At 36.7% G+C, this 16,474-nt stretch overlaps 1 protein-coding gene across 6 annotated transcripts in view; it reads right to left on the bottom strand.

The window, feature by feature from the left end:
* stan (Protocadherin-like wing polarity protein stan) overlaps nucleotides 1–16,474 on the bottom strand; it is a 45,875-nt gene that overhangs the window by 27,454 nt on the left and 1,947 nt on the right. For all 6 annotated transcript variants that reach the window (XR_016197197.1, XR_016197198.1, XR_016197199.1 and 3 more), the window contains exon 2: nucleotides 602–664. The gene's annotated coding sequence lies outside the window, so the exon portion shown is untranslated. The remainder of the gene's footprint in view (nucleotides 1–601; nucleotides 665–16,474) is intronic.

The following is a 16,474-nucleotide window of genomic DNA, read 5'->3' on the forward strand; positions in this document are numbered from 1 at the left end:
AATATCTCCACTACCTCTAACAGTAAAAGAGATTGAGAGATAGATTGACTGAGAGATATCCAAAGAGACTCGAAGGCATCTCCTGCTATAAAAAGCCAACGCTATAAAAAGCAATTAAATGCCTAGAATTTTTTCTTAGAACTACCCAAGTTACATCAGAACAGATTTAAGGATATCTTTTACTGGCATGTCTCAACTGCCTCTTCATGCTTAGATTCCTTCCTACAGGGTATCAGAGAACAACAAACAGTCCTGAGATGGAGCGACAAATGCGATTTAAGCTGTTGCTGTTGCTCCTGCTCCTGCTGCTGCTCCTGCTGCTGCTCCTGCTGCTGCTGTTGCTGTTGCTGCAGCAACGAGATATACGAGTCTCTGTCAAGTAAAAGTGGAACAACAGCAGCTTCCATGACAGCTGAAACAATGGCAGCCATTATCAATAATGGCATGGGTATGGCAGAGTGTCTTTGGTCTAACAACAGGCATGGACAGACGCAGAGCTCCCCCAGACTACGTGGCGTATGCGCAATGTAATCCACTTAGTTAATGCTGCAAGTGGCAACAGTTGGCAGCAAAAAACTGACGAATTACGTATCTCACTTACCTTTTAACGGAATTACAGCAATTATCGGGTCCACAATCAATCCCTAGAGCGCACATAGTGAAGCTGCAAAGAGAACAGAGCAAAAATATCAAATTAGAGACACTGATAGGAGGAGGCGGGCCAGTCGAAGTCGAGCTCCAAGCTGAAGTCCAAGCAACAACTAATTAGCAGCATTGATGGACGGGACTGACAATGGCAAGTCGATCAAATTCCCAGCCACTAATTAGTGGGAGTCGAGGTGCTTGTTGTTCAACAAATACTAAGGCCACGATTAGTGCAGAGAGATAAACAAAGCGAATCAGGAAATACAAAGTTTGTTTTAAAATGCCAAAATTGCCCAAAGTTTTATCATCAACTCCACTAAAGCCTACCAAAATTTACTGCTTTCATGTCGTCTGTCAAGTGGCTCAACTAGAAAATTAACTTTTGCCGTAGCAAATGAGTTTCGGTATGCTCGACTAAGAGATGTCCTGTAGTGTTAGAGCATCATATAGACTTTTTGGATAAATGGAAAGTTGCTTTTGGCTTTAAAAAAAAAAAAAAATATTATAATAATAATAATAATAATAATAATAATAATAATAATTATAATGAATTAAAAAAAAATAAATCAATTTTTGTGAGTACATATATACCTAGAAAAATACTAAAAATTTAAAATATATGCCCTAAATTAGAATATAAATTAAGTAAATAAACTGGATTGAAAAATATAAAACATATATGAAAAATAAATTGAAAATATTTATTTTTAGCTTAAATATGTAAAGAAAATTTGATATATGTCTTTATTACAATTTTTGTTTTTTTTTTTTATTTTTTTTTTTATTATTATATTTTTTTTTTAATTATGTAGCAATTTTTTATATGTTTTGGATTATTTTTAGCAAGGCACTTGTCAGTTAAATTATTTATTTATTTTTTTTTTATTAAAAATAAATATTTAATATAAAAATTTCTCCAATAAAATTATTAAAAACATGTGAAGTTCAACTTAAAATTACTTCTACCTAAATGATTCACATATATTTAATTTAAATTGCATAAAAATTCATTGAGAATGGAAATGAAATTACGCTGGAAGTCAACTTAAAAGTTGAAATAAACTTGAGACAGTTTAGTTGAGTCAAGTTACGGCAAATGATTGCTAGTTTAGTACGTACTCTGCCGAGTGCCACTTGAAATTCCTAGAAAATGTAATGCAATATACCCTTTGGCAGCCATTGGGCAGGAGGTAGGACTTGATTACACGAAAAACTTGCTGGCATAAATAAGCGCACAGCTGGCATATGAATTGCAAAAACAGTAAAGATAGCAACCACATTGGTTGGCCATGTGTGTGGGAGACTGTGTGTGTGTGTGTGTGTGTGTGTGTGTGTGTGTGTGTGTGTGTGTGTGTGTGTGTGTGTGTGTAACTGTCAGAGTCATAAGTTACAGCTTGCATACTTTTGTGAGCGGAGCAAGGCAAAACTCTTTCACTCGTTATTAATGCGAGTGGCTGCTACTTAAGTGTGTGTGTGCGTGAAATGTGTGTAGATGTCTATGTGTGTGTGAAGTGTGTAAAGTGTAGACCAGTTGACAGTGGAACTGATGCGGCTTGGGCTGCTGCTGCTGCTGCTGCTGCTGCTGCTGCTGCTGCTGCTCTGCTTGTAATCAGCATTGACAGTTGTTGAAAGTTCGTCAAGCTAATGTCGAGCTATTTATGAGAGCTCAACTCAGCTGCTTGGGCTTGAGCTGCGCTTGCAGTCGGTGCAGAAGGGCCGTGAGAGAGCCGTGCAGCATTAAGGTGTGGCAAGAGCAGCTTAAATTTACTTTATGCGGCTCAACTCAGCGCGCAAGCAATCAACATTAAGCAGGGCGCTGACAGCAGCTTAATCAGCATTAAGTGCAGAGCGACTAAGAGAGCGACAGAGAAAGGGAGAGAGGGAGCTGGAGAGAGGGAGCAAGTCAAAAAGGGATAAAGGATACAAGTGTGGCAGCTATTGGGGCGCTTGTGGCGATGCTTGGGATATATGCAACACTCAGTGAAAGAGAGCGGGTGGAGCGCGGAGGCGAGGCAGGCCCGTAGGCTGGATTTTTATTGTTTGCCACAACTCTTGAGTCGAAAACAAATTGCAAAAGTAAATAAAACAAAGGCGCGGCAACAGGCTGACAACGGCAGGACAAAAGAAATGCTGGATCTGTGGCATGCGGCATGCGGCATGCGGCATGCTGGGCGATTGCGGCATGTGGGGCAAGGTGTTTGCGCTTGTACGACGTGGCAAAGCGTCCACAAAGGACATAATGAATACGCTTAACTTTTAAGTCACGCTGCGAGATAACTTTCCCAGGAATAATGGTGCGAATAATGATGCTAGCAAGCAGCAGCAGCAGCAGCAGTGGCAGCAGCAGCAACAGCAGCAGAGGCAGCATCAGCTACAAGGACACCAGAATTCAAGACAAAAGGCAAGCCACACAGTGCCATAGATACGTGAATGCTGAATATAAAGCAGATACAGACTCAACCTCAACTCTGTCTGTCTCTCTCTCGCTCTCTCTCTCTCTCTATCTCTCTCTCTGCGTGTACATGTGTGTGTGCCTGTGTGCGTGTTGCCATTAATGTAAATGCGACTCATTAAAGTGTCAATATGACTCTCGATGCGTCGCAGCTGTGCAAACAGCAGAAAAAAACGCACGAAACTTCAATCAATATGCGAAATGAATGCGATGATATGATCCAGCTGCAGCACATAATCCATAGTATAGATACAAGCAGCTGAAAGCCAAGCAATTATTGTGATCTTGAACAGAAAATGCCATAGCAATTATGTGAAGGCCAAGTGAAGGAGGAGGGAGCCAGTTCTGAGAAGAGGAAAACATTAAGCAATGAAAGATGCATTTATATACATATATCAAATATAATAACTGTACAAATATTTGGGAATAAAATGAGTATTTTCTGCTGTGAAAGGAAAGAAGAAACATGAAAGAGTATATGCTATATATATATATATATATATATATATGAATGTACATATTCTATAGAGAACTGAACTGATTTCATGTGAAAGCAAAAGTGTTTACGGGAGCAATGAGAAATGAGAATTCATTTGTAGGAATTTATGTGATGGTTATTTCGACAGAAAAGTGAAATTTAAAGCTAATTACAAATAGCCTAGGGGTCAGGGGTCTATCCCTGAAAAATATAAAAATAAAAGCAAAATCACTTTTGTGAGTTTTACCTTCCAGATATTTCGCCCCACAAAAATCACTTTGACTTTTTTTTTGGCAGTTCAATTAAAAACTTTCGATCAGAGAAATATTTAAAGCGCATACAGGCAACATGCAATTTCCCAATCGCATTGCCCTAGGTCAAAGTGCAAGTGCCAGCGGGGGCGGACAGCTGCGCCGCAAGGGTTTGTCTCTGGGCCCAAAAACTCATTAGAGTGTTACGCGTTGTCCCAGCAAATGAGTCATCTTTGAGCAAATATGCACAGCAACCAATCACACACACACACACACACACAGCAAATAGCACACACACACACACACACTTGGCTGTCGGGGCAATGTCAACGCCCAGCAATTTGCGCATTGGTGTGTGTGTGAGCCAAATTTATTCGCGTTTTGTGTTTTTGGCAAATGCAATCATTTTGTTACGTGGTTTCATTTTACACACACACACGCACACACATACGTGCTGACTACCCCTAAGCCAATAACATGCAAAAAGTTCGTTTATAGCTGCTGCACACACACACACACACACAGACAGAGACAGAGACAGCGCGCGTGCAACGTGGCGTATGTGTAACGTGTGCGCAAATATTGTCTCAATTTGGCGCTGGCTTCACTCTCTCCACATACACACACACACTCACACTCACGTACTCTGAAATTGAGTCGTCACAGCTTATGCAGATGCAGGCAGCCACCAGCCACCAGCCACCGCTTACTCCACACCCACAACAATCTCGTTTTCTTGCTCTCGCCCCAGCCCCCGCTCCCGCTCACGCCCTCGCTCCCACGCCTTTTGCTTGAGCTTCAATGTGGAAATAAACAATTTGTATGCGAATTTTGCCTTTGCCATGCAACAGCAGCCCATGAATATGAAAATTTTCCAGTTGCTGCAATTTCCTCGTCCTCCCCGTCAGAGTCCTCAGCAGGGACGAGTGGGGAATCCTTCGATCGGAGTCGAGTCATTTTCTGGCCAAGCACAAAGTCTTTGTTTCTCTAGACTTGAAAATTGAATGGAAAATATGACGATGTTCGATTTATAGAGATATTCTATCAAGCAGCTGCATACATAACAACAACCTCAAAAGCCGGCCACGCCCCCTAGAAAAACACCGTAGAGCTAGTGCAATTTGGGGGCAAATATAAATATTTGGCTAACCAAAATGGGAGCAAGCAACGAAACCAGTTGAAATTAAATGCTCAAGCAAATTTGCAGTGCTATCACTCTCCCTCCCTCTGCCCCTCCCCCCTCTCTCTACTGCTCTACTCCCTCAACTCTTTATCATGGCCATAAATGGCAGACTGAAACCCAAACCCAAACCGTTGACTGTAAATCTGCAATAAGCTGATTTGCGCTACGCCAACAACAACAGCAACTGCAGAGACAACATTCAGGCAGCAAGGATATATATTTTCATAAGGATAACATGCGTTTGTTTCCATTTGAGGCATTTGTTTGCTTGTAAATGAAAAGCTAAAAGCATACTTTACGCAACTGCATCGGCAAATGAAAAGCTCATTTTCCAATGAGACAATGAGGCAATGGCAATGGCAACAACAACAAACAACAACAACAACAAGCAAACTGCATAATGCATTGCGCAAAACAACATTTGAGACATTGCACTATGGGTAAAAAGTCGATTTTTTTGGCATTTATTCAAAAAAAATTTTGTTTACAATTTAAAATTTTCTTTTATTTATTGAAAATATATACTTCAACTAGATTGAATAGTATTTTTTTAAAAATTTAGCGACTACCATTAATATTTTACACATACTCAAAGTCAGCTGTTGCATAGTTGCGTTTGATATATAAAAAGCGCGGGAAATTTTGTTCAACTTGCAATTAAAGTGGAGCTTTTGTGTAAACATAAACAAAAAAAAGTGTATAATGGAAAACGTACCTAATGGTATGTACAATAAGTTATTGCTATTACTTTTTGATTGTAATTGTGTTATTGTCCAGTTGTCCAGTGTGTTGTCTATGTGTATTTTTAGCTAAAAATTAACAAATGTACTTGTGTTCCGTGGAGTATTACTTTTGTGCAGCACACCACTTCACAGAGGTTTGATATAACAGTTGTTGTGTATTATGTCCAGGTTCGGAATCTATTAACCTCGTTTGCTCCTTTTTGTTCCTTTTGGAAAAAAATTAGTTTTTGCAGTTAAAAACGAGCTTTTTCGTGCAGAGCTTGTATGGACCAACAACAACCGCCAAGAAGGCGCGGTAAAAACTTTATTATTGAAAAAATTAACAATTATATTAGCGAAAATATTAATAATCTAATTGATAAAAGAGTAAAGCAATTTGTATAGTATATAAAAAAGCATCTGCCAAAGTGCAACCGGAATTTGGAAAGGTTTAAAATGCATCATGCTAGGTGGCAGGGTGATAATTGATTGTGAAGGTACTTTGGAAAGTACTTCGGAAATTTTTAGAACTTCTTCTACGAATTTGCAATATGGAATTAGCCCTCTGCATGCTTGGATTCGATTCCTTGAGTTTGTATTGAAAATATCGTACAGAATCGAAATTAAAAAATGGCGTGTTAAGGATGTCGACAAACAAAAGGTATCATTGCGTAAACAAGAAATTAAGCGGAGGCTGTGGGATGAAATGGGTCTTCACGTGGATAAACCCAGGCCTAATGGAAGTGGAAATATCAATGATGTTTACAAAATTTTGGTGTATGGATACCAAATTATGGGTACTTGCATAATTCCTGTTGGCATATTAGGAGAAAACGCGTCTGAATCCCGGAACAAGCTGTATAGAAATGATAGGAAATCTCACGCCAGGAAATGTAGCCGATTAGAGAATTTAACTGATATATTTAATAGGGCTTTAGACTCATCTGATCCACTTCTCTCTTCACTCAGTTTAAAAGAACGCGAAAAGAAAAACAAGAAAAAAAATTCCCAAAAGAAGTTATTGAACTTTAGGAAGATCCCAATTTTGAATTACCAGCAACATTTGAAGGCTTAATGGAGCCAACCTTAGTTGAAGAAGAAAATGAAGACGAAAATGAGGATGAGGATGAGGAAAATGAAGCTCAAAACAAAGATGATAAAAATTTAGAGTTAAATTTTGAATTAGATGAAGAAAATGAAGACCATTAAGTTTAAAATTATATCGCATATATTTTATATATTTCTAAGAGTCTTCAAATATTAATATTTGCTTGCAGTTGAATGAAATATAATAAAAATATAATTTAAAATTGCTAAAAGTGTACAAAAAAGTTATTAAAAATAATTTGAGCCCACAGGTAATGATTTTTAATTAAATATAATATGTAAAAGGGGCGGAAAATTTGAATGCCACGCCCAATTGTAAAAAAAAAAAATCCGAATTTCCTTTTTAATATTAATAATATATTCCTAAAATTTCAAGTTCCTAGCTCTTCATTTACAATTAATGCCAAAAAAATCGACTTTTTACCCATAGTGCATTGGCCAAAGCGAAAAGTTGAAATTATTAGAGTTGCATATCGAAGCAGACTATGGAGCATAGAGAGCTATAGCCTCTATGCAGCTCTTAGTTGTGTATAAAATACTTTGTAGATAGGCTTATACGCATGAAGTTACAACAGAAGGGAAAATCTTTTCTGTCAGTTGCAGAAAATTGAATTGCACTTGTTGAGCAGAATAAGAGCGGACAGAGAATTGCTTGTAATGGGAGAGAGGAAAGGGAGTTGAGTAATTGCTGGAGTTGTTAGGACCATCGATGCAAATCAAGTTTTGCTCTAGATCAATGGACTTTGTGCAATGTCGATATATTGTTGCGCCTAGCAGAAAGCAGAAGCAATGCTGAATTATAAAATTGACTTTATTCTCATTAAATAACTTTTAATATATTAATATTTATAATAGCAATGCAAAAGTTCTTGCTTATACAGCTCAGCAAAGTCAGATTAGCTATTACTAAAAAAACTTTTTTTTACATTTAAATAATCCCAACTAAATTGATTATTATTTTATTTTATTTTATATTTTTAATTTAAAAAAAAAAAATTTTTTTTTAATTAAAAAAAAAATTTTTTTAAATTTTTTTTTTAAATATTTTTTAAATTAAAATTATTTATTTATATTAATTTTTTTATGGAATTTTATTCTCTTTTTCAATTAAAATCGAGTGGAGTCTCATACGATTTTTTTTCCAGCTCTATTGCCAGCATAGCAATTACTCAAGTCCTTTCTGTGAATAATTTCCCTATCAAATGCTCAACTTGCAGCAAACATAACTGTTGCTTTTTAGCATTAAGTAACGCTTGACGGAGTCCTTTACAACTTCCGCGCAATTCATTGAAATTTTCTTAGGCAACGTTGATATGTTTATTGCATTACGTGCGGGCTCTCCTGCCACAGCATGAAGCCATATAAATGCGGCAGAGCAATGGGTTTAAGCACATCCGTTCTTCGTTAGGGGTGGGCGAGGAGCACATTATTAATGCCGAATACATTACCCACAATAAATATACATTCGAGTGAGCCTGAGAGGGCACAATTTTGCATTTAATTAATGCACTGAGCATTTGTCCGTCCTCTGGCCCGCTCCAGCTGAACTCTTTGTGCGCTTTTCCACAATCCACTTCAGACATAATCACCCAACAGGCTGGCATATAAGGTGTATATATACATTTGTATACTATGCCCAGAGTGGAGCTCCTGCCAGCCAGCCAGCCAGCCAACCTGCATGTCAAAGCGCTCTGAGCGAATGTGCCGCAGTTGTATTAATGGCAGAGCCGTTGCCGTCGCTGCCTCCAAAAGTCAAAGGGGCACAGGCTCCAGCTCTAGCTGCTGCTCCTGCTCAGGTATTTGGTTGCCTTTTGGCATTTGAAGTGCATGGCAATGTGCATGCGAATGCTTTTGAATCGGCTCATTCAGAGAGCCGCCAAGAGGCGCATCACCCTCCCCACTCCCTGGGGCTCTGTGCCCGGCTCTATACAAGTCTCTGGCATATGTGCAACTGAATAACTGAATCTGTTCATTGAGTGCATCGGGCTTTCGCATTTATTTAGCAATTACTCAACTCGTGTATGAACACATTCAGTTATCCGCATGGCATGTGCATACGTGGGTTAATCGATAAATTGCAAACAGGTTTTCATGGCAGAGCCTACAAAAAGAGAGATAACTGCCGAGCATCGCGAGCGAGGTTAACATCAAACTGAGAAAAACGTTTTCGAGCATAAAACCAGAGGGGAAGCTAAAGGCTGTGCAGCAGGTGAATTTTCTTTTTTTATTTTAATACAGTTGAAGAAAAAGCCGCTAATGAAGCGAATGCTGAGATTGAATGGAGCGAATGGAGTGAAGAGGATCATGAAACTGCAAATGAGTCAATAAGAAAAAGTTTTAAGAGCATTTACAATCATGATATGAAACACTAAGGAATTGATGAAAGAATCGAGAGAGAGAGAGAGAGAGAGAGACGGAGAGAGAGAAAGAGCAAGAGAGGATGAGTGACAGATATTTTAAGATATTGGAAGAGAGGACACGATAGTAAGAGGAAGAGAGAGAGAGAGAGCAGAGAGAGGGAGAGAGAGACGGGATGACAGCAAATAGAGTAAAGGTAAACTAACAGTGATAAGAAAGACAGAGTGAGGGATGCAAAATAAAGGTTAGAATCTAGCTCGCAGCCAGCTTGTCAACGATTTAAGACAAGCGCTAGATAAATTTCAACAATCACAAAATATTCTAAAATGTAATATGCCAACTTTTTTTTATAGAATTTTCAAATTCATTCTCCTATTTATCTTCGCCCTCGTTCTGCAGCATTTTCCAGCTACTTTGTCGAGGTTAAACCCGCTAAAAGTTGGCTGCCAGCCAATTTATGGCCTGCAGCCTTGCAGCTGACCAAGCGCCTTGGCGCAGCTCGATGGCCAAAATGTAGCACAATTTGAGCTCATAATAACAGTAATAACAGTAATAATAATAACAATAACAATATTCTACCTAGCATAATCTACTTTACTCTAAGCCAAATTTATGATGATATTTATTAGTGGCCAGCATTTTGCTGGCCAATTAGACGCGTCACAGCTGGACAATTTGCCGTGGCCAAACAGCCAAAAAGCAAAGCTGCAAAAAAATGATAACTGAATACTTAAAATGCAGCAGACCATACCAAAGTGGTACAGTAAATACTGGAGGCAGCTGAAGACGGCAGGCGAAGGAAAATCAAATTAAAATTATGTCAAGCTGGCGAAAATATGCCACTAATCTCGAGTGGCGAGCGCACTTCATTTTTGTTGACATAAAAAACAGATCTCTGGGTCGATGATGCAGTCCTTGGAGACGTTTGAATTATGAGGCTCTAGCTAAATATTTTGTATTATTATATGTACATATAATTTTGTATATGTGCATATACATTTTTTAGCATTTTTCAATTTTAATAAGTTTATATATATTTTTGTTTGCTATGCTGTAAAATATTTTATATATTTTTTATTCCATTTCATTTCGCTACTTTTTAGTTGTATTTTAATTTAGCGTATTTGCCTTGTTTATAATATAATTTTTACATATATATATTCCTATTTCTTCAATATTTTGTATGGTTATTTTTAAATAGTTCAGCTTAAGCTAGAAAGAGTAATTATTGCTGCTGTTTCAATATAAAAATTCTAGAAGAATCAGTTTCACTTAATACATTTTAAAACAAAAACTTCCAAATTTATATACATATTCAAGAATTCTCCAAGAAATGATCTCTTAAGAATTCGAAATGAAATGAGACTGCTCTTCATTCTATATACCTTTCTACTAAACCATCAGCACTTTCAAGAATATGCAAAGCTGTAGGAAAATCTATTGCCATCTTTACTTTTGTCAAATTCTCAATTAGCGCTCGCCAGCAAATGTCCACAATAAATGAAGGCAAAGCCGGCCAGAAGGGGCGTTCGCCTTGGAGCGTGTCCATGACCGAGCACTTAAAATGCAACGCATACAAATGATGCAAAAGGTGTGTGCAGTAAGTGCAGCAAGTGCAGCAAGTGCCGCTAACTTTCCAAGCAGCGAGCGCCAAAGAACTTGGCTGCCAACTTTGGCAAACAGATTCGCTTTGATGGTTCGTTTCAAATGAATGGAGAACAGCAACAACAATTACAACAACAACAAAGACGACGTCGACGAGTCAAAGAGAGTGAAAATTAGCAGTTCAAATGTCGCAGGTCATTCTCTTACTCTACCTGTCTCTCTCCCACTCCCTCTATTCCTCTCTGTCTCATTTTTTTCTCATTTCTTCACTTTCTCAGCGTTGCAGCTACCTGAGACTCTGCCCTGGCAGTGACTTTTGTTTTATTTTCACTGTTTTTCATCACGTTAGCCTCATCGCCTCCCACTCTCCCCACTCTCTCCTCCTCTCTCTCTCTCTCTATCAGTTGCCCTCGCTCATCAGTTTTGCATTATGAACAAAAAGCACACAAAAAATAGAATGATTTTTTTTTTTCTGTGCTTTATAAACTACTTTTTGCTAGAGTCTTGCAGCTGAGCTGCTGGCCGGCCAGTGCTGCCACTTTTCCCTTTTGGCCGCTTGCCTATTGGCCAACTGTGTCAACCAGTTTGACCAGTTGGCTTGGTTAACGCTGCGCGCTCCTTTGTGGCAAACGTTGATTGCTCCTCGACTTCAGTTTCGACTTGGACGTCAATTGATTGGAATAGTTGCTCTCCCTCTCTACCTCCCTCTCTCTCACGCCCTCTCTCTCTCACTCACTCTTCCCGTCTCTCTAGCTTGATGTGGACTTTACCGTTTTCGCGTTTCAGTTACAAATTTTGCAATTCATGCCACGAACCAAGCCCAGTTCGAGCGTTTTCCTGGCCAACTGCAGCCTCCATTCTCATTGCTATTTATAACATTTTCTCGACTTTTGGTTTTCGATTTGCAACTGCTGCGACTGCGGCTGCTGCTGCTGCTGCTGCTGCTGAGGCAAGAAGAATGCGCCCCTTTGCGAACTGCGCCCAATTTATAATGTGCGCTTTGAAGGCCTCTGCCGATTGGACAGCGCACAACAACAGTTGTGCTGCGCCCAGGGAACCAAAGAGAACGAGAACGAGAACGAGAACGGTGAATGCGAATGCGAATGCGAATGGGAATGTAGAATGTGTAGAATCGCCAATGCAATTTACCATATATACCCGGTCGAATAAAGAACTCGAGTAGGGTATATAGGGCAGGTCTAGCTGATCCTGATACGCTTAAGTTTAGGTAAAATAATTGGGATTTAATTTAGAAAAGTGTAAAACGAAAATATTTGCTTTTATACACAAAACCTATTTATTTTACATGTAATTATTTATAGGCATTTTTATAAAGGATATAGATTTTTTTTTAATTTTCTGTATAAATTGATTTATTTTATTTATTTATTTTATTTTATTTTTTTTATATATATATTTTTTATATAATTGATCTATCATAATGATCATAATGATCTATATTGATTTTTTTAAATGTTAAATTTTGTATTTTTTAAAATTTTTATTTGAACTGATTTATATTGGTATATTTATTTTATATTTATAAATTGATTTATTTTATTTATTTATTTTTTGTTATATATTTCTTATATAATTGGCATCTATATAATTTTTTTATTTTTTTAAATTCATATATGAACTGATTTATATTGGTATATTTATTTTATATATATATTATTATGATCTCCATTATTTTTAGAAAGGCTATTTATGTTCAATTCTTATTTTATTATTATTTTTTTTTATATATATATATATATCAGCATTTATTTATTTTTTGTATATTTATTAAAAATAAAGTTCTTATGTCTCTATTTTCTTAAAACCTTTTGGCATTTTCATATATATTTTAGTTTAATTTTTATTTACTATAAATTCTCCTTCAGTCTCTCTCTCTCTCTCTCTATCTATCTCCCTCTCTCTCTTTCTCTCTCTATGCCAGTTCGGTGCAGGTATTTGCTAGTCGCGCCGCTTTTGCACTCGACTTTTTATCGCCCAATGTTTGTTACCAAACAAAAACCAGCTAAAAGCCAACACCAAAAATGTTTTGTGTCCATTTTCTGCCACAACAACTTTTATGCGTTCGCTGCAATTGTTGTTGTTGCTGCTGTTGTTGCTATTGCAATTGTTTGTTTTGTTTGTTTTGCATGGCGTGAATGTTGCATGATACGAGAGATACAAGTTTTCGGACCACAAATGCAATCCAAATGCAATACGCTCGTGACGTTCACACCCCAAAAGCAAACGCTTACATAATAACACGAGCTATTAAAAGCGACCAGAGCTGACCAGAGCCCCAACAACTGACCAAAAGTATTCCAATAACATTTTCGTGAAAAATCAAAAAAATGCTAGACCTAATTTAACATAAATCAAGCAACAACTGTGTGTGTGTGTATGTATGTGTGTGTGTGTTTGTGGCAGCTGTTAATTAATTTGTTGCACTCACAAAAAGTTGGGAAACAAAAAACTGAATAACAAAATATGTTGCTTTGATTTTGTGTTGGCATTGGAAATTTGCAGTTGTTCAACATTTTAATGTAAAAACTTTTCAATGGAGTAAACTATGAATATATATGTGTGCATAGTTTATTTCATATTCATATTTATATACATACATATAGTATATATATTCTATATAGCACATCAAACAAATGGCTCTGCGCAGCTGCAGCATCAATGTGCCCCAACACATGAACGCAAATTGAGTGGCAAATAGGCACACACATAATCACACACACTCACACACACACACACACGTTAACAAACAGGGCAACAACAACAGGAGAAGAAACCACAGCTAGTGAAGCATGTAAACTTTATTTAAATGTTTCAACACGCACACACACACACACATACATATACATATATGTATATTTTTATGGCAGCAGCCGGCCGGCCTGGAAGAACTGGAGAGCACAGTTATGAGTGGCAAATGCCAGGAAAATTGCAACAGCCCTGCCGATGGTCCTTAAAGATAGGCCACGGCACTGCATCGCAGCCATTGGGCAAATACCAAGCTGCTGCGTACAACGAGGAATTTATAAACATTTCAGGCATACCCTGTAGTTGAGTGAGTAGTGGAGTGTGGATGGGGCAGACAATACAGATTTGTTGGAGTTAAGGAATTGTGAATTGGAAAAATTGAGATTGTATTTGATGTCTGATAAGCCAATATGATTGAGTCTAATGATAAATGAGATGTTTATGATATTTATATGAATATAAAAGTAAATCTGTGCCTTGGAAATATTTGAATATTTTTTATGGATTTAGTTTTAGATGCACTTTGGTATTTTTGGTAGCATTATAAAATATAATTTGTGAATAAATATAATTATAATTTTAATAAATATAATTTTAATATATAATAAAATATACCTACAGCATCTAAAACTAATTTTGCTCATCTATAAAACTCTCTTTTACATAGCTCAACAAATCATAACTTGCCACGCCTATAGACCCCAACCACCTCTCTGCCTCTAACTTCTGCATCCCTTTCGGCAAAACTGTTTTCTTGCTCTTTTTCTGATATAATTGAACTTCATATTCATATTTCAGCAACTCAAAAAAGCCTGAGAAAAGTTTCGTCAGACTCTTGCTTAATTTATTTAATCAATTTCTGCAGACTTTTTATTTACGATTTTATAACCCCTTAAAGTGAAAGGCTTTGTTCTAGTGATTTATTTTTCTTAATAATCTGTGTAAGCTCTATAAATCAAATTGATATCAATTAGTCAACTTTGGCAGTTTTATATGATTTAAATGCTTGGAGTCTATAATAAAGAGATTGCCTCGAGTTGAAGCTTATACGCACAATTAGAGCAAGCACAAGCTTCAACTCGAGACATTCGCTTTATTAATTATTATTTATTATTATTATCTTGGCGAAGAGTTTTTCTGCGTTGCAGAATCTTTCTGAACTGTAGAATTATTTATTTAAATATAATATATATTATCATTTCTCTACCCAAAACAACTGCGAGTCTCTGTTCTATTACCTACTCGCTCCTCACACTCTTACCAATACAAATTGTTGTGCAAAACTTCTAGCAAAGTTTCAAACATATTCTGAAATAATAACGAACTGCATAAGTATCTTCACAGCTCTCAACTATTTTGCTTCAAGTACTCATTATTCCAAGCTTAAAGCCGACTTGTGCCTATAGAGTTTCAATGTTGTCTCTTGCAAAGGTTGAAATATTCGCAATGAGAAAAGAATCATACTCAAGTACAGGATAGTAATCCATGCAGGGTATATATACATACATATATATATTTACATATATATATATATATTTAGCTACATTTAAGCAGGCCACTCATAGCTCAAGTTTCTGTTGCAAAATTCTAATGCATAAATACCAACATATATATATATACACAATACATATGTACATACATATATTTATGTGTACATGTATATATATATATTTACAGCAATTTAACAGTCTACAAACCGAGCTGAGTTTTCACTTTTTGCCAATGGCATTTCAAATGCTTTTTGCAGTTTCACCAAACCACAAAATACTAAAAATAAAAACCTTCTCTAACTCCAACTTTTGAGCTGTTTTAAGTGGTGGGGTTTGGTTTTTTTTTTTTTTTTGTTTTTTTGCTGTTGCTATTCAATGTAGCCGCAAAACAAATTAAAACATTTACTCACAAATGCAATGCAAAACTGTTTTTGTTGTGGCTATCTAAATGCAGTTAATGCCAGTTGCAAAAACATCAGCCACAGCAACAACAGCAACAACAACAACAGCAGCAACAGCAATAACTGTGGATGCCACAAAAAACAAGCAGCTCATTAGGGGCGCCCACTCAGCGATTGGCTTAATTTGAAAGCTGTTTATATTGTTTGTTATTGTTGTTGCTGTTGTCAACTGGCAGCTGTAATTAATCACATTTAATTTATCAATTGCTGTCGCATTGCCCTTGCCCACACCTCCACCCCGCCAGCCCCTTTGGGCAAACAATCAGCGAAAATTATGAAAAGAGCTTATGCAGCATTAAAGCTGATTTCGGCCTGAAATTCTATATGCTAATTAATAATAATAAATGAGCAACAAATGCGAATTCAATTGCAAATGCTTCTACAAATTTTATTTTTCTTTTTTTTTTATTTAGCACAAGCCTTTTTCAATTAAACATTTAAATAGCCTCGAGCTCTCGCTTAATCAAGGAATTTTTCAAATGCATTTTTCCCATGCAATTCGAGCAATTTCGCTGTAAGCCTTTAATTATGAATTAATTAATTAAATAAGTAAAATAAAACGATGCATATATGCGTATATATTAATTAGCTGGAAATACAACTAAATTGAGCGCAGTTAAAATAATCAATTTAAATAGGCTTATAGTTGGCATGAAAGACTTTTTAATTGACTAAAATTTGATTGATGAATTAATTCGGAGTGAAAACAGTTAATTGGGCTTTGATATATGATTATGTGACTAAATTTAACAATTTATCAATTATCAATTATAAATTATCGTTAGACATAACGAAGCATAAATTCGATTTGTGAATTATAATCAATGCAATAAATCGTTGACCGAATTTGGCTTTTAGTGTAATTGCATGGGCCTTAGAAATTCATAGAGCATTTGAAATGTATCTGGGATTATGCGTAGTTGTGTGAATAGCTAATTGAAGAGAGCCTACAATAG

Source organism: Drosophila navojoa, chromosome 5 (assembly GCF_054131105.1).
Source record: "Drosophila navojoa isolate 15081-1374.11 chromosome 5, UAZ_NAV_1.0, whole genome shotgun sequence".
In the NCBI taxonomy this organism is placed as follows: domain Eukaryota; kingdom Metazoa; phylum Arthropoda; class Insecta; order Diptera; family Drosophilidae; genus Drosophila; species Drosophila navojoa.